The sequence below is a fragment of the Bufo bufo genome, chromosome 2 (genome assembly GCF_905171765.1).
Source record: "Bufo bufo chromosome 2, aBufBuf1.1, whole genome shotgun sequence".
NCBI classification, from domain to species: Eukaryota; Metazoa; Chordata; class Amphibia; order Anura; family Bufonidae; genus Bufo; species Bufo bufo.
Window position 1 is genome coordinate 483,445,350 of NC_053390.1, and position 24,912 is coordinate 483,470,261.

The window sequence follows — 24,912 nt, forward strand, 5'->3', positions numbered from 1 at the left end:
CTCAACGCATAAGTGATGCGTGAAAATCTCTGCTCATGTACACAGCCCCATTGAAGTGAATGGGTCCGTATTCACTGCGGGTGCAATGCTTTCACCTCACACATTGCACCCGCGCGGAAAACTCGCTCGTGTGAAAGGGGTCTTATAATTAATTTCTTCATGTTCCGTTACACTTGTGAGATTTCCCGCTAAAAGATCTTCCATGACGTCTAACTTGCAGCAACAAATGGATTCTGTAACTGACTTCATGGGGCTACAGTTATAGCATTTACACCAATCAACTTTGTTAGCCCTTTTTTCTGGGTCAGGTTCCTGCTGAAGAGCGTCCAGGACGCTCTTCAGCAGGGGCTAAGAAGGGGTCTGTTTGAAAACAATAATTCTCTCCTGGATGTGCTGCCTTCACTTTATTTTTCAGTCTTTGTAGTAATTACACTTAAATTTACAGAAGAAGAAATAAAGAAATTTAAGTCCTGAAAGATAATGCACACAAAAGAAGAACTAAGGCCTCTTGCACACGAACGTGTGCTTGCGGTCCGCAATGCACGGGCGCTGACCGTGGGCCAGCCGCATCGCGACCCCATTCACTTGATCCGCAATCCATCCGTTCCATACCGTGGTTCCGTTCCGCACCGCTTCTCCGGATTTGAGGACCCATTTAAGTGAATGGGTCCGCATTCGTGATGAGGAATGCACACGGCCGGTGTCCCATGTATTGCGGACCCGCCATATGCGGGCAGCAATACGGCCACGGGGGACACACGTTGGTGTGCAAGAGGCCTAAGTGAGTAAATACCATGGCCCTGATTTATCATAACTCCAGAATTCTGGCATCAAAAAGTCGCAAAATAGAGCTTTCGCTTGCGCAAAAATTTGCGACTTTTTTAATCTTTACACCACACACTCCAGTTTTGTAATATGTGTGGAAAAGTGGTGTGGTTAACTTTGTTAATGAGTTCACTCCAGATTTATCATTGCGACTTTTTTAAAAAGTCGCAATCTCACTCCAAGAGGGTGAAGTAGGAAAACTGGAGTAGCTTCTCTAAACACAAGTGTTGGGTTTAAGGACAAGTTAAATTTATCAATCAACCTGTGAGATTTGATAAATGTGACACAAAGTACTCCAACACAGACTCAAGCAAAACTGACTTCAAATATTCTCCTCATGATAAATTCCCCCTATGTGTGCACATGAATGTCCATTTACCATAGGTATTATAATATACAGGTCAAGAATAATGCATACCTCATCTTCTTTCTCCTGATCCACATACCTTGTATCAGATTCTCCCATAGCGTCTTCTATCTCTGAATGCTGATCAACAACATTAAATTTAAAAAATAAATAAATAAGAGTAAAAAGCATTTACTTATACTGTAGGCCATGGATGGCCATAATGTGGTATTACAGCTGTATCAAAACTACAAATACCACCATTCTTAGACTGACTACAGCAGGGCATGGTGGGACTCAGGGCTCATGCACATGACCGTGCAAATTGCGGTCCTCAATGCACGGGCACCAACCTCGGAGTAGCCGCACGCGGATCGTGGATCCATTCACTTGAATGGGGTCTGCGACCCGCACCGCAATAAGGTGGTGCACACACTCCTTTTTTGCGGTGCGGAAGCACGGCCAGAAACATCATGGAAGCACTCCATAGTGGGGTTACAATCCGGTGCCCCGTATTTTGCGGACCCGCCGTATGCGCAATACGGCCACGGCGAGGAAATGGCCGTGTTCATGAGCCCTTATACTTTTATAATAGCTGGAGGGCTGCAGGTTGGCTATCCCTGCTGTAGGCTAAGGTACTACTTTGTGACATTGATTTTTTCTGAAGATAATTTTACAAAAGCACAATATCTTTCTTAGAAAATTGACACAAAATTTTCCCTACTGAATATCAGTGTAGTCAGAGCAATATACATGATGACACTGTTACCTGGCATCAGAAGGGTAGTGAGTGACACATTGCTTTAAGTTTTCTAGATTATTGGGTCTCAGGTTAAGGCCTCTTGCACACGAACGTATGGCTTTTTCAGTGTTTTGCGGTCCATTTTAGGCTACTTTCACACTCGCGTTTTGGCTTTCCATTTGTGAGATCCATTATGGGCTCTCACAAGCAGTCCAAAACAGATCCGTTTTGCCCTAATGCATTCTGAATGGAAAAGGATCCGCTCAGAATGCATCAGTTTGCCGCCGATCAGTTTCCATTTCGCTCTTGAGGCGGACACCTTTTTCTGAAAGCCATATTATTTATATTTTTTGGGCGATTATCTTATGTAGGGCTCAGTTTTTGCGGCATGAGGTGACAGTTTGATTGGTACTGTTTTGAAGTTGTGGGGATTTGCTTTAGTAGACAGGCTAGCGGATGCAGTATAGAGGCAACTACAAAGTCGTTAACTTAAAGGGAGTCTGTCACCTCCATATGGTTCCATATACAGTGCTTACATTGTCCTATCGCACACCTATACATGAATGTAATGGTACCTTTGTCTTTGTCTTTACACTTGCAGAAGCTCGAAAAACGAACTTTGATTGATATGCAAATAGCACTCGCAAGTGTGCTGTGTTGGAGCCCAGGCTGCTCTGCCTTTTTTCCTTGTTCCACCACCCCAGCCTCTGCATATGCCCGCCCTCCTATTCCCTTGCGTCATGCTTCGCCGAGATCCCGCGCCTGCGCACTGCCTCCGGACCGGGGCATGCTCACTGCGATGCCCATTGTTGGCATGGCATCGTTTAACTACTGCGCATGCTCCGGTGAACGGCGCAAAACCAGCGGCAATGTGGCGTTTGCCGGCGCATGCACAGTAGTTAAAGCGATGCAGTGCCCACAATAGGCATCGCAGTGCGCATGCTCCGGCCCGGCGAGGCAGTGCACAGGAGCGGGATCTCGGCCGGACCGAAGGATAACACAAGGGAATAGGAGGGCGGGCATATGCAGAGGCTAGGGAACAATGAAAAAAGGCAGAGCAGCCTGTGCTCCAACACAGTGAACACCGCCCCTGGGCACTTGCGAGTGCTCATTTGCATATCAATCAAAGTTCGTTTTTCCAGCTTCTGCAAGTGTAAAGACAAAGACAAAGGTACTATTACATTCATGTATAGGTGTGCGATAGGACAATGTAAGCACTGTATATGGAACCATATGGAGGTGACAAACTCCCTTTAAACAGTTCAGTGTTTTATTCACACATAAGAAAAAACAAAAGTGACATTTTGCAGTCTAGGTGTTTGTTCACACCATGTAAAGTCCACAGAACAAAAACCTTCACCTGGTTTGCAGTTTCTCCACCTGTGGTCCACAGCAGGCTTTAGGGGCCTGTTTCTCAGCATTTGGCTCCCAGCCCTTTTGCACGGCACAAGTTTTCAGATCCCAAAACACACAGGGACTGACAGCGCTCCACTGTCAAAGAGGAGTAATCCACACACATCTAAGACTGCTGGCCGGGTTTGATATAGGCCAGTAATGACCCAGCCTGGAGCATGGCGAGCAGCCACCCACCCAGCACTTTGGCTACTCCCAGTAACAGCTGGCCCGGATCAGCTTACAGCCATACTAAAATAGCAACATGTCAACCAGCACTAGCCAGGAACCTCGGCGACACATACCTTCCGTCAACAACGGACCCTTGCGCCTTCCTACATACCTACCCCCTTTGTTCAACCCTGAGGGGCTGAAAACTTTCCAGACAGTGTACCCAGGACAGGGCATCCGCGTTTTCCTGTTAGCGGCCTGCCTTGTGTTCCACTGAGAACTTGAAGTTCTGTAACGGCAAGAACCATCTGGTGACCCGAGCATTCCCCTATTTGGCTTGGCTCATCCACTTTAGAGGGGAGTGGTCGGTCACCAGATGGAACTTTCTCCCCAACAGATAATAGCGGAGAGACTTGAGTGCCCACTTGATGGCCAAACACTCTCTCCCCACTATACTGTACCTAGTCCTGGCTAGGGTAAGTTTGGGGCTCAGGAAAACAATGGGCTGTTCCTCCCCATTGATATCCTGAGAGAGTACAGCTCCGAGGCCTACTTCAGAGTCATCGGTCTGTACCACAAACTCCCTCTTGAAGTCGGGCGTCACCAAAACCGGTGACCCGCACTGCACCGACTTCAATGCAGAAAAAGTCTCTTCCGCCTGGTCATTCCAGCGGAACATCATAGACTTCCATCCCTTCAGGAGCCCTGTTAACGGAGCCGCTAAAGTGGCAAAATGGGGAACGAATCTCATATAATAGCCCACCATTCCCAGGAACGACTTTATTTGCCTAGTGGTGACAGATCGGGGCCAATTCCGAATCGCCTCTATTTTATTTACTTGGGGTTTGATGACTCCGCGTCCAATCACATACCCCAGGTACTTAGTCTCCTCTAACCCTATCACACTTTTTTTGGGTTAGCAGTCAGTCCAGCCTTCCTAAGGGAGTCCACTACAGCATGCACTTTTGGTAGATGACTTTCCCAGTCGGTACTATGAATGACAATATCGTCCAGGTAAGCAGAAACATACTGAGGATGTTGACGAAGTACAATATCCATGAGACGTTGAAAAGTGGCAGGGGAGCCATGCAGACCAAAGGGTAACACCATATATTGGTATAGCCCTTCTGGTGTGATGAAGGCAGTTTTCTCTTTAGCAGACTCCGTCAAGGGTACCTGCCAGTACCCTTTGGTGAGGTCCTAAACAGAAAAATACAGAGCTTGGCCTAACCTCTCAATAAGCTCATCCACCCGAGGCATGGGATATGCATCAAATTTAGAGATTTCGTTTAGTTTGTGAAAATCGTTACAGAACCGTAATGTCCCGTCCGCCTTCGGACTGGCCCATTCACTTTTCGACTCCTCAATGACGTCTAGCTGCATCATTAGCTGCACTTCCTCCGCAATGGCTTGTCGCAGAGCCTTGGGTACCCGGTATGGTTTTAACAGGACTTTTGCCTGAGGCTCAGTGATAATGTAATGCCGGATTATGGAAGTGCATCCAGGGAGGTCCGAGAACACATTCGTGTTCCGACTAATGAACTCCCTGGCTTCCTGAGCCTGTTTAGAGGAGAGGCTGTCAGCAATTTTTTACTGTGGCAGCTGCTTCCTTTACTTCAGACAGATGGGCCGAAACCATTTTCCCTAAAAACCATGGTCGTGGGCTGTCTTCAGTACAGGTTTCCCTATCTTTCCATGGTTTGAGCAGATTCACATGGTACACCTTCTTCAGCTTTCGCCTCCCTGGCTGGAGTACCTTGTAATCTACCTCTCCAATTTTTTCAAGTACCTCGTAGGGCCCCTGTCAGAATTGCTGCACGTGACTAGATCTGATAGGTTTTTTTTGTTGTGGGTTTGAGCACAGTTCCACCTTCTTCCAGGTGGTGTTCTTTTGGTGATTAGGGAAGTTATTTGTACCTCCCTTTTTCCCTATAGCCTTTGCAGGCTATAGTTCTACCTTGTGGGAGTTTTAGATGCTTGGTGGATCGTCTGCTCCTTCTCGTATCAGATAAGTCTTTTCCCTTCTCTTTTCCCTTCTGATTTCTGTTTGGTCTAGGCCTCTAGTGGGTACCCTAGCGCCTTCGGTGGTAAAAGGCGCTGGGTGTCTCTTACCCTTTTCCCCTATTGCTGAGGGTCTGTTTAGTGTGTTATAATCTTAGGCACGGGGACATGTGTATATCTAACATTGAGGTATGCACATGGGCTTAGCAGCCTAGGGAAAGTGTGCCAGGGATTACTAGAAGGTGACCTTGTTTTTCCCTAGCTTGTGGGGCCTAGCACGTTGTTTAGTTTGTCTTTCAGTTTGCTGTTCCCTTCCCTACCTATCATGACATTATAACCTGCCACGTCATTTTGTTTCCCTTGTTCCGTGCAAAATGGATGCTTTGGCTGATCGCATGCAGGAATTAACTTGGGAGGTAGCTGACCTCCGTAATTCAGTTGCACTGTGTCAGAATTTTTTGCTGCATGGCTCCGCTGGTGGGAGTCAGTCCAGCCTTGAACCTAAGGTCGTTTTCCCCGATAGGTTTTCCGGGGGAAGTGATAAATTTGTTCGGTTCAGGGAATCCTGCAAATTGTATTTTCGTCTGCTGCCAATTTCATCTGGAGATGAAAACCAAAAGGTTGGGATGATTACCTCTCTGCTAAAGGGCGACGCTCAGTCTTGGGCTTTTTCTCTGCCGACCAGTTCACAGTCCCTCCGGTCGGTGAATTTATTTTTCAGAGCCCTGGGTCTAAATTATGATGACCCAGACCGGGTCTCAATGGCTGAATCTAGGATGTGCAGTTTGTGCCAGGGAGAACATACCACTGAGTCTTATTGTGCTGAATTTAGAAGGTGGGTGACTGACTAAGAGTGGAATGACCTGGACTCCGCAGTCAGTCCTGTCAGGAGCTATCTGAGAGATTAAAAGATGCCCTTTCTTTTCATGAAAACCCAGGTTCTTTGGAGGCGGCCATGTCTTTGGCCGTAAGGATTGATAGACGTCTTAGGGAGAGGTGCAAAGTTCCCCGCGGGCAGGGGGTGCTGTCTGGTGGTGAATCAGCCCTTCCTGTCCCTTGGGGTTATGTGACACTTGAATCCGGGGCTAGAGAGGAGCATAGAATACAAATTTAAATACTTCAGTTATATTCTGGTTTTCAAAAAACACCCATTTTGTGCAAGATAATACATTTGGTGCCTTTGCTGCATTTGTGACAGTCCAATACAAGCATTAAATACCGCTGTTATATTCTGGTTTTCAAAAACGACCCAATTTGTGCAAGACACTACATTTAGGGCCTTTGCTGCATTTCTGACAGTCCAATACAAGCGTTAAATACCGTTGTTATATTCTGGTTTTAAAAAAACACCCATTTTGTGCAAGATACTACATTTGCGGCCTTTGCTGCATTTGTGACAGTCCAATACAAGCGTTAAATATCGCTGTTATATTCTGGTTTTAAAAAAACACCCATTTTGTGCAAGACAATACATTTGGGGCCTTTGCTGCATTTCTGACAGTCCAATACAACCTTTAACCCCTTAAGGAAACGGCCATATTTAACCTTAAGGACCAGGCCATTTTTTGCAAATCTGACCAGTGTCACTTTATGTGTGAATAACTTTAAAAAGCTTTTACTTATCCTTGTTTTTTCATCACATATTGTACTTTATGAGACTGGTAAAATGGAGTAAAAAATAATAATTTTTATTCATAAAAAAATACCAAATTTACCAACAATTTGGAAAAATTTGCACATTTCCAAATTTCAATTTCTCTACTTTTATAATAGATAGTAAGATAGTAATACCTCCAAAAATTGTTATTATTTTACATTCCCCATATGTCTACTTCATGTTTGGATCATTTTGGGAATGCCATTTTATTTTTTGGGGACGTTACAAGGCTTAGAAGTTTAGAAGCAAATCTTGAAATTTTTCAGAAAATCTCTAAAATTTACTTTTTTAGGACCGGTTCAGGTCTGAAGTCACTTTGTGAGGCTTACATAATAGAAACCACCCAAAAATGACCCCATTTTACAAACTAAACCCCTCAAGGTATTCAAAACGGATTTTACAAATGTTGTTAACCCTTTAGGTGTTCCACAAGAATTAATGGAAAATAGAGATAAAATTTAAAAATTTCACATTTTTGGCAGATTTTCCATTTGAATCCATTTTTTCCAGTTACAAAGCAAGTGTTTACAGCCAAAAAAAACTCAATATTTATGGCCCTGATTCTTTAGTTTACAGAAACACCCCATACACGGCAGGGCGCAGAAGGAAAGGAATGCCATACGGTTTTTGGAAGGCAGATTTTGCTGTACTGGTTTTTTGACAGTATAAACTCCAAAAAAGTGACCCCATTTTGCAAACTTTGGGATAGGGTGGCAGTTTTATTGGTACTATCTTAGGGTACATATGATTTTTGGTTGTTCTATATTACACTTTTTGTGAGGCAAGGTAATTTTTTGTTATTTACAACATTCATTTGACAGGTTAGATCATGTGGTATTTTTATAGAGCAGGTTGTCACGGATGCGACAATACCAAATATGACAACTTTTTTGGGTTATTTGTTTCAGTTTTACATAACAAAGCATTTAAAAAAAAAAAAAGATTCTTTAGTGTCTATACATTCTGAAAGACAGTTTTATAAAATTTTGGGGTGACTGTCTTGTGTAGGGGCTCATTTTTTTCTGGATGAGATGGCGGTTTGATTGGCACTATTTTAGGGTGCGTATGACTTCTTGATCGCTTGCAATTACACTTTTTGTGATGTAAGTCGACCAAAAATTATATTTTTTACACCCTTTTTTTTTTTTTTTTACGGTCTTCACTTGAGGGGTTAGGTCATGTGATATTTTTATAGAGCAGGTTATTTTGGATGTGGCGATATCTAAAATGCATACTTTTTTTATTTACTTAAGTTTTACACAATACCAGCATTTAAAAAAAATAATGATGTTTTAGTGTCTCCATATTCTGAGCCATAGTTTTTTGTTTTTTTGGGGCGATTGGCTTAGATAGGGGCTCATTGTTTGCGGGATGAGTTGACGGTTAGATTGGTACTATTTTGGAGGGCATACGCCTTTTTGACCACTTGGTGTTGCACTTTTTGTTATGTAAAGTGACAAAAATGGCGCTTTTTAACATTTTTTTTAATGGTATTTATCGGACAGGATGGATCATGTGATATATTTATAGAGCCGGTCATTACAGACGCGGCGGTACCTAATGTGTGTCTTTTTTTATTATATTTTTTTATTATAAAATAAGAGGAAAGGGGCGTTTTTTTCTTTTTTTACTTTATTAATTTTATTACTTTATTAATTTTATTAAAAACCCTTTTTATAACTTTATTTTTCTTTACTTTATTTCTGATGTTCACTTTTGGGGGTCTGATCCCCTCTGCAATGCATTAAAATACATTTGTATTGTAATGCATTGCCTGTTCGTGTACTACAGTGAGTAGTACACAAACAGGTTGCCTAGGAGACTCAGCCTGAGACTGGATCTCCTCAGCTCCCATAGAAGGCAGTTTCCGATGCTGTGCAAGGCATTGGGCAGCCTTTGCACGGCATCGGGATGCTTTCTAAGACATTGAGTCCCCGCCACAGCAGAGCGGGGACTCGATGGGCTCCCTCAAACACAAACCCCTTCTATGCCGCGGTAGAGGCATAGAAGGGGTTAATCCGCAGCGATCGCCAATACGGGGGGGGGGGGTCACAGGACCCCCCTTGGTATTGTCCCAGGGTGCCTGCTGATTGATTTCAGCAGGCACCCAGTTCCGATCACCGTTTGCCCCGCGGCGGTGATCGAAAATACACAGGGCATGCAGGTACGCCCTGTGTCCTTAAGTACCGGGACATCAGGGCGTACCTGTACGCCCTGTGTCCGTGACAGGTTAAATACTGCAGTTATATTCTGGTTTTAAGAAAACACCCATTTTGTCCTAGATACTACATTTGGGGCCTTTGCTGCATTTGTGACAGTCCAATACAAGTGTTAAATACTGCTTTAATATTCTAGTTTTAAAAAAACACCCATTTTGTGCAAGACATAAAATTTGGGGCTTTTGCTGCATTTGTGATAGTGCAAAACAAGAGTTAAATACTGCTGTTATATTCATATTTTAAATAAAACACCCATTTTGTGCAAGACAATACATTTGGGGCCTTTGCTGCATTTCTGACAGTACAATACAAGCTTTAAATACTGCAGTTATATTCTGGTTAAAAAAAAACACATATTTTGTCCTAGATACTACATTTAGGGCCTTTGCTGTATTTGTGTCAGTCCAATACAAGCTTTTAATACTGCAGTTATATTCTAGTTTTAAAAAAACCCATCCATTTTGTCCTAGATACTACATTTAGGGCCTTTGCTGCATTTGTGACAGTCCAATACAAGCGTTAAATACAGCTGCTATAATCTGGTTTTCAAAAAACACCCATTTTGTGCAAGACCCTACATTTGGGGCCTTTGCTGCATTTGTGACAGTTCTATAAAAACTTTAAATAATGCAGTTATATTTTGGTTTAAAAAAAACATCCATTTTGTGCAAGATAATACATTTGGGGCCTTTGCTGCATGTGTGACAGTCCGATACAGGCATTAAATATCGTTGCTAAATTCTGTTTTTCAAAAACGACCCATTTTTGTGCAAGACACTACATTTGGGGCCTTTGCTGCATTTCTGACAGTCCAATACAAGCGTTAAATACCGCTGTTATATTCTGATTTTAAATAAAACACCCATTTTGTGCAAGATAATACATTTGGGGCCTTTGCTGCATTTGTGACAGTCCAATACAAACGTTAAATTTCCCCAGTCGTCTCCATGACAGCACAAACTGAGATTGCCTTCCTCTGATAGGACAGGAAAAAGCACACAGAGAGGTTAAAACCCCACCCCCACCCCTCATCGCCAGTGTTTTTTCCTGTCCTGACAAGGAAGGAATGCCAGAGAGGTGCTTGGAGCTCTTTTGGGTTCCCTAGTCCTTTTTTTTAATTTTTACCTTTTTTTCTTCGCACCCCGCTACGGCGGGGTGTCATCTGATAGACCGGAGGTCGTTTCCGGGGTCCGGCTCTTCCCTCCTCCAGGTGCGGTCTATGCCCGGGTCACCCTCATTCATGGTGACCCCGGCGAAATTCCCTCTGCGGCGGCCCAGGCGAGCTTGAAGCAGTGCGGTAGGGCGGCTGCAGCGACGCTATGACGCGCTTCCCTCCAGTCGCTAGGTGATGACGTCGGACGCCGGGAGGCGTGGCCAGCGTCGTGACGCCACGGAGGCCGCGGCCGGCACCAAATTCAAAAAGGGACGCCGATTCGGACCGCTCTGAGGCCTCTACGATTCACCCTACCTGCTGACAGCAACGTAAGTGGACGGGAGCTGAGAAGATGAGCGCCCCTACCACCACTGGCTCGGGTCCTGAGCCCCCTATCACTCTGGGCGGTGGAGAAAAGGAGTCTACCTCCTCTGTTAAATCCAGACCCAGGAAGTGCGGCGTCTGTTCTAAGCGCCTTCCTTCCTCAGGGTCCAAGTTACTGTGTAAGGACTGCACCTCTACCGTGGTGAAGGCGGAGTCCTCTAGTTTTATGGAGGAGATCAAGACTCTGGTCAGAACGGAGGTCCAATCTGCGTTGGCCGCTAGGGACCCCCCTGCCTCCCCTATACCCCAGCCCTGTCAGGGCCACAGACCACCCTCCTCCAGAGGCCTGGACTACTCCGGGAGTGATCTGGAATCGGCCGACTCTGTTTTGTCAAATGCGAGGACTTCGGCTAGATCTCAGGAATTGGAGGAAAGTAGTGAGTACAGGAGATTCCTCTTTAACCCAGAGGATATAGAAGAATTGATCCGAACCATCAGGGCTACTATTAAGATGGAGGTCCCTAAGAGGTCCAAGTCAGTCCAGGAGGAGATTTTCGGGGGTTTAGGGGAGAGGCACAAATCAGTGTTCCCGGTCCCGGACAATATCCAGAAGATGATACGGGCAGAATGGGAGAAGCCAGAGAAGGGTTCCTTTATCCCACGGGGCCTCAAAAGGCGATACCCCTTCGACGAAGCGGACTGTGCCGACTGGGAGGCCATTCCCAGGGTGGATGCTCCCGTCGCTAAGGTAGCGAAACGAACGGTCCTTCTATTTGAGGACGCAGCGCAGCTCAAGGACACTCTAGATAGGAAAGCCGAGAGTCTGCTCAAGAGAACCTGGGAAGCTACAGCAGCTCTCCTAAAACCGGGGGTAGCAGCGACATGTGTGGCTCGTACACTCGCAGTGTGGCTTGAACAACTAGAGCACCATATAGCGAATAAGGCCCCTTGGGAGGAGATCCTGGATAGTATTCCTCTTCTGAAGAAGGCTACTTTCTTCCTTGCCGATGCCGCTGCAGAATCGGTTAGGCTTTCTGCCCGCACGGCGGTTCTGTCCAATACCACCAGACGGGTACTATGGCTTAAAGCCTGGTCAGGCGACACTGTATCGAAAAACAGGCTGATATCTCTACCCTTTCACGGTCAGTACGTGTTCGGGTCCGACCTGGACAAAATCCTTGAGAATGCCACGGACCGTAAGAAGGGCGTTCCAGAGGACAAATTCAAGTCCAGGAGACAGTTTTTTCGGAGGCCCCAGCAGGATCCCAGGGCCGATAGGAGGAGCCGCGAGGGTCGCGGATTTACGAGAGGCGGGAGAGGAAAAGGTTTTTTTCCTTAATCCCAACAGGGGAGATCCCTCTCCCTCTTCATCAAAACAATGACATCATCCTGGTCGGAGGAAGGCTCAGCTCCTTTCTGGGGGTTTGGGAATGTCACGGAACCATGAACCAGACGTACAACAAGAGATAAGTGAAAATAAGAAGGCTTTATTGAAAATAAAGCTGTAAAGCAAAAGTCCAAACGGATGGTGAAACCGAAGCAGAGTCTTTGAGAGGCCAGGGGTCAGGAACCAGAAGGGTAGTCAGACGAAGCCAGGATCAGGAACCAGCAGGGTAGTCAGACGAAGCCAGGATCAGGAACCAGCAGGGTAGTCAGACGAAGCCAGGATCAGGAACCAGAAGCAGCAGCAGTCTTAGAAGCATGTGAACACAGGAGGACCAAGCAAGGAACTGAAGCCACAGACCTCCTATATATATGAGCTAGGCATCCAGCTCCTCCCAGTGGGAAGGAGGAGCCGCAGGGTGGAAGGCTACAAGAAACCCAGAAACCAAGATGGCCGCCAGCACATGTCAAACGAAGGAGAACAGCAAGAAGGTAAGACCATGACAGTACCTCCCCCTCAAGGGCCCCTCCTCCGCGGAGCAAAAAACGGTTTCTGAGGGAAGCGTGCGTGGAAGGCTCGGAGCAAGGCAGGAGCATGGACATCTGCGGAGGGAACCCAGGAACGCTCCTCTGGACCATAACCACGCCAATGGACCAAAAACTGCACCCGACCGCGGACCAGGCGTGAGTCCAGGATATTGCTCACCTCATACTCCTCATGATTGCCCACTCGGACCGGACGAGGCCGAGGAACCGAGGAAGTGAAACGATTACACACCAGTGGCTTCAACAGGGAGACATGAAACACGTTAGAGATCCGCATGCCAGGAGGAAGCGCAAGGGCATAGGCTACCGGGTTTACCCTGCGAAGCACTCGGAAGGGACCAACAAAGCGAGGCGCCAGCTTGGGAGTGGGCACTCGAAGGTTGAGGTTGCGGGTGGACAACCATACACGGTCTCCGACCTGGTAGGAAGGAGCAGGCGCTCGTCTGCGATCAGCCTGGAGTCTCTGGCGCTGCGCAGAGGCCTCAAGGGACTTCTGGATCTGTACCCAAGAAGCACGTAGGACGGAAAGGTGATCCTCCACAGCCGGAATATCCTGGGGAGAGAATACCTCCGGTAACACGGCAGGTTGGAACCCATAATTGGCCATGAAGGGAGACGTCCCAGAGGAAGAGTTCACCGCCGTGTTCCTGGCAAACTCAGCCCAAGGCAGGAGGTCAACCCAATTGTCTTGGTGATCGGAGACATAGCAACGAAGGAATTGCTCCAAGGCCTGATTGGATCGTTCTGCGGCACCATTGGACTGAGGGTGGTAGGCCGAGGAGAAGGAGAGATGAATCCCCAACTGGGAGCAAAAGGCGCGCCAGAACCTGGACACAAACTGACTCCCCCGATCCGACACAATCTCCTTGGGCAAACCGTGCAACCGGAAGACCTCCCTGGCAAAAATCGTGGCCAACTCTTGTGCAGAGGGTAACTTCTTGAGAGGAACACAGTGGCACATTTTGGAAAACCGATCCACAATCATGAGAATGACCGTATGGCCTCGGGATGCAGGGAGGTCCACAATGAAATCCATCCCCAGGTGTGACCATGGGCGCTCCCCGGTGGCTATGGGTTGCAGAAGGCCCAACGGAAGGTGCCGAGGGGACTTACTCTGGGCACAAACGGAGCATGCCGCTACATATGCGGCGATGTCGGAACGTAGGGAAGGCCACCAGAACAGACGTGAAACAGCCCAGGACAGCTGATTCTTTCCAGGATGCCCCGCGGTCTTGGAGTTATGGTAGGTTCGCAACAACCGAGTGCGCAACTCCTCAGGCACAAAACATCTGCCGTTGGGTCTCCCAGAGGGAGCACCAGATTGAGCCGCCAAAATCTGCTCACCCAGGGGAGAGGTCAGGCTGGTGCGAATGGCGGCCAGGATCTGATTCGGAGGTATGACCGAAGTCGGAATCGACTCCTCCCTGGACAGCTCGGAGTACTGCCGTGATAGGGCATCCGCCCTGATGTTCTTGGAACCGGGTAGGTAGGAGACCACGTAATTAAAACGTGACAAGAACAGAGCCCATCTGGCCTGACGTGGTGTCAATCTCTTGGCCTCAGAAAGGTAGGTCAGATTCTTATGGTCCGTCAGGATGAGAACCGGAACCACCGAACCCTCGAGCAAGTGCCTCCATTCTTTAAGGGCCTGCACGATGGCCAATAACTCCCTGTCACCAATCTGATAGTTGCACTCCGCGGAAGACAGTTTCCGGGAGTAAAACCCACAAGGAAGCAGAGGACCCTCTGGTGTTCTACGCTGAGACAGAAGGGCGCCTACTCCCGTCTCAGACGCGTCCACCTCGAGGACAAAGGGCAACCCAGGGTTGGGATGCGAAAGAATCGGAGCCGACACAAAAGCGGACTTTAGGGCCTCAAAAGCTCGGATGGCCTCGAGCGGCCAGACCTGGGAATTACTGCCCTTCCTGATCAGATCCGTGAGAGGCTTGGCCAGCATGGAAAAGTCCCTGATGAACTTCCGATAATAATTGGCGAAGCCCAAAAAGCGCTGCAGGGAACGAAGACCACTGGGCTGGGGCCACTGTAAGACAGCCGAAACCTTCTCAGGATCCATGGAGAACCCCTCAGCGGAAATGATGTAACCTAAGAAGGTTACCTGGGATCGGTGAAATTCGCATTTCTCAAGCTTACCGAACAGCTTGTTCTCTCGTAACCGTTGCAACACTCGTCTGACATCCAGAATGTGGGCCTCCATGGATTCAGAATATACCAAGATGTCATCCAAATAGACCACCACACACTGCTGCAACAGGTCACGGAAAACATTGTTGATGAATTCCTGAAAGACTGCGGGCGCATTGCACAACCCAAAGGGCATAACCAAGGATTCATAATGACCGGTCCTGGTGTTAAACGCGGTCTTCCACTCATCGCCCGCCTTGATCCTTACCAGGTTATATGCCGCCCTCAGGTCGAGTTTGGTAAAGACCGTGGCCCCTTTAAGGCGATCGAACAACTCGGAAATCAAGGGTATCGGGTAGGCGTTCTTGATCGTGATGCGATTGAGACCCCTGTAATCGATGCAAGGCCTCAACTCACCGCCCTTCTTTTTCACAAAGAAAAATCCAGCCCCTGCCGGGGACGAGGATTTGCGAATGTGTCCGCGTGAAAGCGCCTCCCTCACGTACTCCTCCATGGCCTCATTCTCCGCTACCGACAGTGGATAGACTTTGCCACGAGGAGGAACGGCACTAGGTTGTAACTCTATGGCACAATCGTATGGGCGGTGCGGAGGTAGGGCAACCGCGCGCACCTTATCGAATACATCCCGGTACTCCTCGTATTCAGGAGGCAACAGAGAGTCCGAGGAAGTACACAGCAACTTGACAGACCCATGGATGCAACTAGCCCCACACTGCGGTGACCACGAGAGGATCTCGGCCGATCTCCAACCGAAAGTCGGATTATGCTTCTGGAGCCAGGGGTACCCCAAGACCACCGAGTAGTGTGGAGACGAAATAACCTGGAGGCAGACCGACTCTCTGTGAACGGCACCAATGGCTATCCCCACTGGAAGGGTCTCATGAGTCACGTGTGGCGGCAGAAGGGGTCTGCCGTCTATCGCCTCAAGAGCCAGTGGGGAACCTCGAGCCTGCAGAGGAATGGAATTGGCGGCAGCGAACACACTATCAATGAACAAACCACCAGCACCAGAGTCCACCAACGCCTGGGTCGTCACCGAGCCCCCGACCCAGGAGAGGACAACAGTGATCAGTGGTTTGTCAACACGGGAAACCGGGGATGAGGAGACTCCACCCAAGATCTGCCCCCGACAGGATCTCAGGTGCGAGCGTTTTCCCGGACGGTTCGGACATGCCAACCGAAAATGCCCACCGAGACCACAGTACATGCATCGGCCCTCGCGTCTCCGGAGTACCCTCTCCCCCTCGGACAGGCGAGCAAACCCCAGCTGCATGGGTTCACCCCCAGACAAGTCATCCCCAGGAGGCATGGGAGGAGAGGGAGGCACGGGTGGGACAGCAAACGTAGGCGCCAATCTGTTAGAAGACCTCCGCAGGCTCTCCTTAAAGGAAGGTCTCTCCCTGAGTCTGGTGTCAATCAAAATCAGGAAAGAAATAAGAGACTCGAGCTCCACTGGTAGGTCCTTAGCTGCAACCTCATCCTTCAAGGCATCCGAGAGACCATGAGAGAAAGCAGCGACCAGAGCCTCATTATTCCAGCCCACCTCTGCTGCCAGGGTACGAAACTCAATGGCGTATTCAGCTACGGATCGTGAACCCTGTCTGATGGACATAAGGAGCTTCGCAGCAGAGGCAGCACGAGCCGGCACATCGAATACCTTCCGAAGAGAAGCAACAAAACCGGAAAACTCGGCAACCACCGGATTGTTGTTCTCCCATAAAGGGCTGGCCCAGGCCAAGGCCTTGTCCGAGAGCAGCGAGATCAAGAAGCCCACCTTTGATCTCTCAGTAGGAAAGGCATGTGGCAGCAACTCGAAATAAATGCCCACCTGGTTAAGGAAACCTCGGCACTGAGTTGGCTCTCCCCCAAAGCGCTGTGGAAGAGGGGCAGAACCGGTCATACCCCGAAACACCGCAGGCGCAACAACAGGTGTCGGGGTAGACTCTGGCGCAACAACCGGAGCGGCAGTAGGAGCGACAACCGACCCATCGGCAACGGGAGCGAAATGAGCCGTGCGTTCAAGCAGGGTTAGCAACGCCACAGCGAACCGACCCAACAGGTGATCCTGCTGATCAAGTCTGGCAACCAGCATGGGTAGCGAGGATGGCCCTGTACCGTCAGAATTCATGGCTTGGTCCTAATGTCACGGAACCATGAACCAGACGTACAACAAGAGATAAGTGAAAATAAGAAGGCTTTATTGAAAATAAAGCTGTAAAGCAAAAGTCCAAACGGATGGTGAAACCGAAGCAGAGTCTTTGAGAGGCCAGGGGTCAGGAACCAGAAGGGTAGTCAGACGAAGCCAGGATCAGGAACCAGCAGGGTAGTCAGACGAAGCCAGGATCAGAAACCAGCAGGGTAGTCAGACGAAGCCAGGATCAGGAACCAGAAGCAGCAGCAGTCTTAGAAGCATGTGAACACAGGAGGACCAAGCAAGGAACTGAAGCCACAGACCTCCTATATATATGAGCTAGGCATCCAGCTCCTCCCAGTGGGAAGGAGGAGCCGCAGGGTGGAAGGCTACAAGAAACCCAGAAACCAAGATGGCCGCCAGCACATGTCAAACGAAGGAGAACAGCAAGAAGGTAAGACCATGACAGGGAACAAACCATCACGGATCTGTATATATTAGGCATTGTAGAACATGGCTACACTATAGAACTGGATTCCCTTCCTCCGCAGAGGTTCGTCCTGACCAAGCTCACCAGGGGCCTCGAGTCTCCCTTATCCGAGGGTGTAAGAAACTTATTACGCCTGGGGGCACTAGAAAAGGTACCCGCCAGAGATTTGGGGAAGGGTCACTATTCCCCCTTATTCCCGGTCCGGAGATCGAATGGCGATTTTTAGACCATCATAAATTTAAAACCCCTGAACAAACACATCACCTACCACAAGTTCAGGATGGAGACAGTCAAGTCAGCGGTGAAGCTCATCAAAAGAGGGTCTATGATGGCTACAATAGACCTCTCCGACGCATACTTCCATATCCCAATACAGGTCCGTTCCAGAAGATATATGAGGTTCGCGGTGGAGCAAGGCGGGACAGTTTTCCACTTTCAGTTCAAGTGCCTCCCGTTCGGCATATCATCGGCACCCCGCATATTCACCAAAGTGATGGCGGAGGTCGTAGCCTCCCTAAGCTAGGAGGGGATAATAATCGTCCTTACCTAGACGACCTGCTAATAGTAGCAGAAACCTCAGATCTCCTTCACAGACACATCCAAGTGGTTCTCTCGCGCCTCCAGAACTTGGGCTGGTTGATCAACCGGGAGAGCCACCCTTGTGGTCATAAACTTTATCCCTGATGTTTGATGATGTGGATATGGTCTTTCTGTTTATTGCAGCTGTGGTTTACTGGGTTCCTGTGTGATGTGTGGTGTGTGCTGTGTCCGTCTATGTTGTTGTGGACTGCAGCACTTGTGCACGGGTTCCAGGCTGTGTGTCTGTGGCAGGTTGGTGTGATACTAGTTTCAACTACCTGCCATTGCCATATGTCTGTATATGTTCCCCTTTCTTCATAGCTTGGCCAGTGAGACTCCGGTTCCTCCGTATCCAGGAGGAACAGGTCGTCTTACCCTGCTCCTAGTCCAGGGCCGCCCTGAGGGCTAGTAGGAATTGCAGGTTCCAGTGTATGAGCCCTCCCACCATCAGGGTCGGCTCATATGGCTAGGAGACAGGGTCAGAATTAGGGATGTGATAGGAGGTGACCAGCTCCCTGATTCCTGTCCTGGCCTAACAGCTATCCTTCAGAGAGACATCGCCCGGCTGAGGGTTTCCCCCATCCCCAGCCGTGACACTCTGCTTCGTTAGAACAGATCTGCAGGGCAGCTACCTGGAAGAGGGCCCACACCTTCACCAAGCATTATAGGGTGGATGTGTTTGCTGACGAGGACTTGGCCTTTGGACGTAAAGTCCTAGGTGCTGTAGTCCCCCCCTAAGTTACTTTGTTAGTTCTTAGTTTGTGCTGTCATGGAGACGACTGGGGAAATGAGTATTACACTCACCGGTAATCCGGTTTCCTGGAAGTCTCCATGACAGCACAACTTTGTCCCGCCCTTGTTTTTCTTTGTCAATAGACTATTTGGCTAGCTTTATGTTCTACCCCTTGTCCTAGTCCTGTTATAATACACTGGCGATGAGGGGTGGGGGTGTGGTTTTAACCTCTCTGTGTGCTTTTTCCTGTCCTATCAGAGGAAGGCAATCTCAGTTTGTGCTGTCATGGAGACTTCCAGGAAACCGGATTACCAGTGAGTGTAATACTCATATCGCTGTTATATTCTGGTTTTAAAAAAACACCTATTTTGTGCAAGACAATACATTTGGGGCCTTTGCTGCATTTCTGACAGTCCAATACAAGCGTTAAATACCGCTGTTATATTCTGATTTTAAATAAAACACCCATTTTGTCCTAGATACTACATTTGGGGCCTTTGCTGCATTTGTGACAGTCCAATATAAGCTTTAAATATTGCAGTTATATTCTGGTTTTCAAATAACACCCATTTTGTCATAGATACTACATTTGGGGCAATTGCTGCATTTGTGAGAGTCCAATACAAGCGTTAGATACTGCTGTTATATTCTGGTTTTAAAAAAACACCAATTTTGTGCAAGACACTACATTTGGGGCCTTTGCTGCATTTGTGTAAGTCCAATACAAGATTTAAATACCGCTGTTATAATCTGGTTTTCAAAAAACACCCATTTTGTGGAAGACCCTATATTTGGGGCCTTAGCTGCATTTGTGACAGTTCTATAAAAGCTTTAAATAATGCAGTTATATTTTGGTTAAAAAAAAACATCAATTTTGTGCAAGATAATGCATTTGGGGCCTTTGCTGCATGTGTGAGAGTCCGATACAGGCATTAAATATCGTTGCTAAATTCTGGTTTTCAAAAACGACCCATTTTGTGGAAGACCCTACATTTGGGGCCTTTGCTGCATTTGTGACAGTCCAATATAAGCTTTAAATATTGCAGTTATATTCTGGTTTAAAAAAAAACACCCATTTTGTGCAAGACACTACATTTGGGGCCTTTGTTGCATTTGTGTAAGTCCAATACAAGCTTTAAATACCGCTGTTATAATCTGGTTTTTAAAAAACACCCAGTTTGTGCAAGACCCTACATTTGGGGCCTTTCCTGCATTTGTGACAGTTCAGTAAAAGCTTTAAATAATGCAGTTATATTCTGGTTTTAAAAAAACACCCATTTTGTCCTAGATACTACATTTGGGGCCTTTGCTGCATTTGTGACAGTCCAATACAAGCGTTAAATACTGCTGTTATAATCTGGTTTTCAAAAAATACCCATTTTGTGCAAGATAATACATTTGGGGCCTTTGCTGCATTTGTGACAGGCCAATACAAGCTTTAAATACTGCAGTTATATTCTGGTTTTCAAAAAACACCCATTTTGTGCAAGACACTACATTTGGGGCCTTTGCTGCATTTCTGACAGTCCAATACAAGCGTTAAATACCGCTGCTATATTCTGGTTTTCAAAAAACACCCATTTTGTGGAAGACCCTACATTTGGGGCCTTTTCTGCATTTGTGACAGTCCAATACAAGCGTTAAATATGGCTGTTATATTCTGGTTTTCAAAGCACACCTATTTTTTGTGCATGACACTACATTTGGAGCCTTTGCTGCATTTGTATCAGTCCAATAAAAGCTTTAAATACTGCAGTTATATTCTGGTTTTAATAAAAAAAAATCATCCATTTTGTCCTAGATACTACATTTGGGGACTTTGCTGCATTTGTGACAGTCCAATACAAGTGTTAAATACAGCTCTTATAATCTGGTTTTCAAAAAACACCCATTTTGTGCAAGACCCTACATTTGGGGCCTTTGCTGCATTTGTGACAGTTCAATACAAGCGTTAAATAATGTAGGTATATTCTGGTTTTCAAAAAACACCCATTTTGTGCAAGACACTACATTTGGGGCCTTTGCTGCATTTATGACAGTCCAATACAAGCATTAAATATCTGTCACGAGGGTGTCAAGAGCCACGTCTGACTCCGTTATACCCGGGGTCAGGAAGTCGCAGCGGGTGGCTGCGCGCTCTTTGTCTAAAGATAGTGCTGTTTCTTAATGGTAGCTTTCTGGGTTTGCCTTGCAATCCTTTTTGGCTCCCTCAGGGATCCGTAGCTTCTTCTCCTCAGCTGTTTCTTGTCCAGAAATCCCAACCTCCTTATATTCCCCTCTCCCACTTCTCTGGTTGCCAGATATAGAGCTTCCTGCCTGGACTTCTATACTGACCCACTGGAGCTGTGTAGCTGTGATTCCTGGTTGTTGTTCCAGAGCGTTACCCTCTGGATCCCTGTTGGGCTTTTGTTGTCCACTGTTGTCGCCCACCTGGGATTATATGTTTTGTCTGTATTGTCTGTCCTCTCCTTGGTGTTTTCCTTTAGTGTTAGTGGTGCGGACTAGTGTTCCCGCTGCCCTATTCACTACATAGGGCTCATCTCAGGGAAAGCCAGGGTTTAGGCACGTGATCGGCGTACGGGTGAGAAACCCGTCTAGGGACGTCAGGGCAGTCAGGTGCCAGCCTCGAGGTGAGTTAGGGGTCACCACCTTTCCCTCTCCCTTGGACAGGGCCTTCCCATTTTCCTCCCTTTGCGTGACGCCGGTCATGATAATATGGCTGTTATATTCTGGTTTTCAAAAAACACCCAGTTTGTGCAAGACCCTACATTTGGGGCCTTTGCTGCATTTGTGACAGTTCAGTAAAAGCTTTAAATATCGCTGTTATATTCTGGTTTAAAAAAAACACCCATTTTGTGCAAGACACTACATTTGGGGCCTTTGCTGCATTTGTGACAGTCCAATACAAGCGTTAAATACCGTTGTTATATTCTGGTTTTCAAAAAACACCCATTTTGTGCTAGATACTACATTTGGGGCCTTTGCTGCATTGGTTACAGTCCAATACAAGCTTTAAATGCTGCAGTTATATTCTGGTTTAAAAAAAAACACCCATTTTGTCCTAGATACTACATTTGGAGCCTTTGCTGCATTTGTGACAGTCCAATACAAGCTTTAAATACTGCAGTTATATCCTGGTTTAAAAAAAACAACACCCATTATGTCCTAGGTACTACATTTGGGGCCTTTGCTACATGTGTGACAGTCCAATACAAGCATTAAATACCGCTGTTAAGTTCTGATTTTCAAAAATGACCCATTTTGTGTAAGACACTGCATTTGCAGGCAGGTAGTGGGAGGTGTAGGCAGGGGTAGTTAGGGCAAGTTTAGGGTTAGATAGGTAAAAAAAAAAAAAAACTTTTTTGGTCTGTGAGCCCCCTGATCGTTTTTTTTTTTTTTTCTTTTTTCTTTGCATGCGCTATCTGTGGCCCGGCACTCTTTGCATCCGGCCACTGTTAGCGCATCGCCCACCCTGCCCCACAGCGCATTTGTATTTTTATTTTTTTTTACTTTTTTTAGTTGGGGATCTTTTTTTTATTTATTTTTTTATAGCTATAGGGTAAGTGCGTGAACACCCGTGCCCCACACACACACACACACACACACACACACACCTAATAAAGATTTACACACACGCACATACACATGCAGACACACACTCCCCTATGGCCCGCCGGACGTTCTCGGTCGTGGAGGCATACGCCCTCCTTGCCTCCGAGTCAGAGAGCCCCAGTGAGGATGAGGATGACCCCACGTTCCTGTTGTCATCCGCATCCACCTCATCATCAAGCGATGATGAGCCCCCAAGGCGGATCGAGGGGACCCCCAAGCTAGGGACCCTGTGGCCCAGCCTGTAAGGCTCGTACTAGTTTTCCGGCCCACCAGGTCAGTCCACCTGAGCCCCCTGCAGGTGGACTTGTCTGGTGTACCCCAGAGAACTTTGAGCCCGCAATTCCTGATTTTGTTGGTGAATCAGGAATTCAGATTTACACAGTGGGCTTCAATGAATACGACTTTTTCAGTCTTTTTTTCAGTGAGGAACTGGTAAATCTAATGGTGGAGCAGACGAACCTGTACGCCCAACAGTTCGTCGCTCAACACCCGGGCTCGTTTTTGTCTAGGCCCGGTGGCTGGACCCCGGTCAGTGCAGCCGAGATGAGGACGTTTTGGGGCCTCGTGCTGCATATGGGCCTAGTCAAAAAGCCCAGTGTCAGGCTGTACTGGAGTGGGGACGTCCTCTACCAGACCCCACTCTACAGTATGGCCATGACACGTTCCTGATTTGAGGCCATCCGGAAATGCCTGCATTATGCAGATAATGCAGCATGTTCCCCCCAAATTCATGGAGGCCTATGTACCTGGAAGGGAGGTCGCGGTTGATGAGTCTCTCATTGCGTTCAAAGGGAGACTCATTTTCCGCCAGTATGTTCTCTCAAAGCGGGCGATGTATGGCGTGAAGCTGTACAAACTTTGTGAGAGTACCTCAGGGTACACTTACAAGTTTTGCGTGTACGAGGGGCGAGATTCCCATATTCAACCCCCAGAATGTCCCCCCACTCTGGGTGTTAGCGGGAAACTTGTGTGGGACCTTATGCACCCACTGCTAGATAAGGGTTAACGTGGATAACTTTTATACTAGTATCCCCTTGTTCCAGTCCCTCGCCGCCAGATCCACGTTCGCTTGTGGGACCGTGCGGAAAAATCAGCGCGGCCTCCCTGCCTACCCCCTCCAGGTACCTATCCCCAGGGGTGAGACCCGTGCCCTTACCAGTGGAAACCTGCTCCTGGTCAGATATAAGGACAAGAGGGATGTCCTTGTACTGTCCACAATTCACGGTAACGGCATCACCCCAGTCCCTGTGCGAGGTACCGCGACAATGGTCCTCAAGCCCGATTGCATCGTCGACTACAATCGGTATATGGGAGGAGTTGATCTCTCTGATCAAGTCCTTAAGCCATATAACACCATGTGCAAAACCAAGGCATGGTACAAAAAAGTTGCGGTCTACTTGGTGCAGGTTGCCATGTACAACTCTTTTGTACTGTTCCAGAGCGCTGGCAACACAGGGACATTCAGTTCTATGAAGCAGTCCTCAAGACCCTGATCTTTTCTGACCGGGAATGAGCAGGTGGGAGTACCTCGGGAATTGGAGGTGCCCGGATCGTCCCTGGCCAACACACTTTCCAGGTGTGGTCCCCCATACTGGAAAGAAGGAACGAACCCCAAAAAAATGCAGAGTGTGTCGCAGGAGGGGTATACGGAAGGACACCACTACTCAATGTGACACGTGCCCCGATCATCCGGGCCTCTGCGTTATTGGTTGCTTCAGGGAGTACCACACTTCCATGGAGTTCTAAATTTATAATCCCCTTCATTAATTTAGCCACTGACTATTCAAAAAAACTATGGTTCTCAGACTTTAGACACCAAAAAAAATAAATTTGTAGAACTAAAAAAAATAAAAAGTAGAGTTACTAGGTACCAAAGCGTCGGTAATAATCTCCTCTGTAAATATACCCCTAACCCCCCAGATTAACACAATAAAACAAAAAAAAACTAAAAAAAAAAAAAAAAAAAAAAGGGCAAAAAAAGATTTTTTTTTGTCACCTTACATAAAAAAATGTGTATTAGCAAGCGATCAAAAAGTCACATAGCCCCCAAAATAGTGCCAATAAAACCGTCCCCTCATCCCGCAAAAAAGCCCCTACCTAATACAAACCGGATTCCAAAAAAGTTGGGACACTATACAAATCGTGAATAAAAACTGAATGCAATGATGTGGAGGTGCCAACTTCTAATATTTTATTCAGAATAGAACATAAATCATGGAACAAAAGTTTAAACTGAGAAAATGTACCATTTTAAGGGAAAAATATGTTGAATCAGAATTTCATGGTGTCAACAAATCCCCAAAAAAATGGGACAAGGCCATTTTCACCACTGTGTGGCATCTCCCCTTCTTCTTACAACACTCAACAGACGTCTGGGGACCGAGGAGAGCAGTTTCTCAAGTTTAGAAATAGGAATGCTCTCCCATTCTTGTCTAATACAGGCCT